The sequence below is a fragment of the Mesoplodon densirostris genome, chromosome 1 (genome assembly GCF_025265405.1).
Source record: "Mesoplodon densirostris isolate mMesDen1 chromosome 1, mMesDen1 primary haplotype, whole genome shotgun sequence".
In the NCBI taxonomy this organism is placed as follows: Eukaryota; Metazoa; Chordata; class Mammalia; order Artiodactyla; family Ziphiidae; genus Mesoplodon; species Mesoplodon densirostris.
Window position 1 is genome coordinate 102,519,457 of NC_082661.1, and position 3,835 is coordinate 102,523,291.

The window sequence follows — 3,835 nt, forward strand, 5'->3', positions numbered from 1 at the left end:
ACTGCTAATTGGTGGCATTTATCATGTGACCCAAAAGAGGAGCTAGAAAGGATGAATTTCAGGTAACTTGCCAGGTCTATGAAGTAGCTGTTTCTTGGCCTCCTCTCAAATTCTAAGTGTTTTCAGTGGAGACCCTCCCACCACATGGACAATGGCCTCCTGCGCTGTGACACTTGGTGGCTGGTGACCCTGCACATCGTGTCAGCTGGAACACATACTCACAATACCCACAAAGTCAGTGTGGCCCCCAAAGTGGGTGACTGAAAAATCCAGTCACCCACTCGTTTGGGCTACACCGTGCCAGAAGACTAGTATAGCTCAAATGTTTTTCTCCTCTGAGGGAACCCTCCTACACTGTTGGTGGGAATATAAGTTGGTGCAGCCACTATGGAGAACAGTATGGAGGTTCCTCAGAAAACTAAAAATAGAGCTACCATATGATCCAGCAATCCCACTCCTGGGAATATACCCGGAAAAAACTATAATTCAAAAAGATACATGCACCCCTATGTTCATAGCAACACTGTTCACAATAGCCAAGACATGGAAACAACCTAAATGTCCATCAACAGAGGAATGGATAAAGAAGATGTGGTACATATATACAATGGAATACTACTCAGCCATGAAAAAGAATGAAACATCGCCATTTGCAGCAACATGGATGGACCTAGAGATTACCTTACTAAGCAAATTATGTCAGAAAGAGAAAGACAAATACCATATGATGTCATTTATATGTGGAATCTAAAATATGAGACAAATGACCTATCTATGAAACAGAAACAGACTCACAGACATAGAGAACAGACATGTGGTTGCCAAGGGGGAGGAGGGGAGGGAGAGGGATGGAGTGGAAGTTTGGGGTTGGTAGATGCAAATTATTACATTTAGAATAGATAAACAACAAGGTCCTAATGTATAGCACGGGGAACTATATTCAATATAGTGTGATAAACCATAATGGAAAAGAATATTTTTAAGAAACGAATGTCTCTATGTGGATAACTGATGCACTTTGCTGTACAGCAGACATTGGCACAGCATTGTAAATCAACTCTACTTCAATAAAAAAAATTTTTTTTAATAAATAAAAATAAAACAAAAAAAAAAAGTGTTTTTCTCCTCTGAATTGACTGGGGATTCTGAAGTTGTCTAGACAAGGCCACATTCCTCAAAACATCCATGTACGTAGCACCGATCAAGTTCTTTCTGAAAAAGGCTCCCACAGCCCCGAGATGGGGGCAGGCAGCCAGCTGCTGGCTCTGCTCCAGTGCCCTGGACTAGAGGTCTCGATTCCTCGCTCTCTTTCCAAGCACACGATATTTGAAAAAAGGACAGCGGAGCCTGCAAATCCTCTCATCAAAGAGGCATTGACTTTTAATTTTACAAATGTGGCTCTTTTTCATAAGGAACAGAGAGAATTCATTAGTAAACTTACTCCAGAGACTTGTTTCATGTTTCTTTCTTCTGGCGATTGTATAATTACACCCCAGATTTCTGATTACAGAAACTTTTTCCCCTAAACCTCTCTACCATTTTAGAACCTCTCGTTTTTCCAGTCTCTCCTTTTCCAGTCTGCCTTTAAAAAGAAAGGGAAGATCAATGGAACAGGACAGAAAGCCCAAAGATAAACCCTCACATATATGGTCACCTTATCTTTGATAAAGGAGGCAAGAGTATACAATGGAGAAAAGACAGCCTCTTCAATAAGTGGTGCTGGGAAAACTGGACAGCTACATGTAAAAGAATGAAATTAGAACACTTCCTAACACCATACACCAAAATAAACTCAAAATGGATTAAAGACCTAAATATAAGGCCAGACACTATAAAACTCTTAGAGGAAAACATAGGCAGAACACTCTATGACATAAATCACAGCAAGATCCTTTTGGACCCACCTCCTAGAGAAATGGAAATAAAAACAAAAATAAACAAATGGGACCTAATGAAACTTAAAAGCTTTTGCACAGCAAAAGAAACCATAAAAAAGACCAAAAGACAACCCTCAGAATGGGAGAAAATATTTGCAAACGAAGCAACTGACAAAGAATTAATCTCCAAAATTTACAAGAAGCTCATGCAGCTCAATATCAAAAAAACAAACAAACAAATACAAAAATGGGCAGAAGACCTAAATAGACATTTCTCCAAAGAAGATATACAGATTGCCAACAAACACATGAAAGGATGCTCAACATCACTAATCATTAGAGAAATGCAAATCAAAACTACAATGAGGTTATCACCTCACACTGGTCAGAATGGCCATCATCAAAATATCTACAAACAATAAATGCTGGAGAGGGTGTGGAGAAAAGGGAACCCTCTTGCACTGTTGGTGGGAATGTAAATTGATATAGCCCATGTGGAGAACAGTATGGAGGTTCCTTAAAAAACTACAAATAGAACTACCATACGAACCAGCAATCCCACTGCTGGGCATATACCCTGAGAAAACCATAATTCAAAAAGTGTCATGTACCACAACGTTCACTGCAGCACTGTTTACAATAGGCAGGACATAGAAGCAACCTAAATGTCCATCGACAGATGAATAGATAAAGAAGATGTGCTACATATATACAATGGACTATTACTCACCCATAAAAAGAAACGAAACTGGGTCATTTGTAGAGACGTGGATGGACCTAGAGACTGTCATAGAGAGTGAAATAAGTCAGAAAGAGAAAAACAAATACCGTATGCTAACACATATATATGGAGTCTAAAAAAAAAAAAAGTCTGATGAACCTAGGGGCAGGACAGGAATAAAGACACAGATGTAGAGAATGGACTTGAGGACACGGGGAGGGGGAAGGGTAAGCTGGGCTGAAGTGAGAGAGTGGCATGGACATATATACACTACCCAGTGTAAAATAAATAGCTAGTGGGAAGCAGCTGCATAGCACAGGGAGATCAGCTCGGTGCTTTGCGACCACCTAGAGGGGTGGGATAGGGAGGGTGGGAGGGAGACGCAAGAGGGAGGGGATATGGGGATATACGTATGCATATAGCTGATTCACTTTGTTATAAAGCAGAAACTAACACAACACTGTAAAGCAAGTATACTCCAATAATGCTATTTTTTAAAAAAAAAAGAAAAGATAAAGAAAGGGAAGAGGAAATTGGCAAAGATAAGGTTGTAAATAGGGACCTTCCTTCCTAAGCCATGCTTTGTCTGTAGAGAAAAGCAGTGCATTGGAACATGTGCCAATGAGACCATCCCTAGAAAACAATTCCAATGTGGGCCCTTCCTACGAGGGGGCAGAAGCAATCTGGACACTATCCTCACATACAAATAGAAGAGGCACTGGGAAGAAGCTCTTTTAAAACAGGTGACACCACACAGACCTGTTCATTGCCACCTGCCACAGCCTGTCCACGGCATTGTTTGACCATCAGCTGAAATGCACAAAGAGGGAAATTACACAAATCAACAGCCTTTACTACTGGCCTCACCTAACTCCTTCCTCTGCCCTCCTAAGCAAGGCCATTTCCAAAGTCACGCTCCGGACAAAATTGTCCCCAGTATGTGTGCCCCGGTGAGCACCCGTACAGGGGGAGGCACTGGTGTGTGAAACTTGGAAAGAGTTGCTAATTCAAGAAGGAGGCAGCATCTGACGGGCTCCTAGCTGCCGTGGCAAGTGCACAGCTCTGCTAGTTGGAAGAACCCATGAACAACGAAACATCTGAGCGGTTGCGATGTCTCCCCCCACTCACACATTTCCACTTCTTCTTTTCAGAAAGAAAATGTCTCTTTAGCTCGGTGCTATTAATCTCCAGTGATGAACAATAGGTTGGAAACTCTGAGAAAACAAACTGCTGAAAT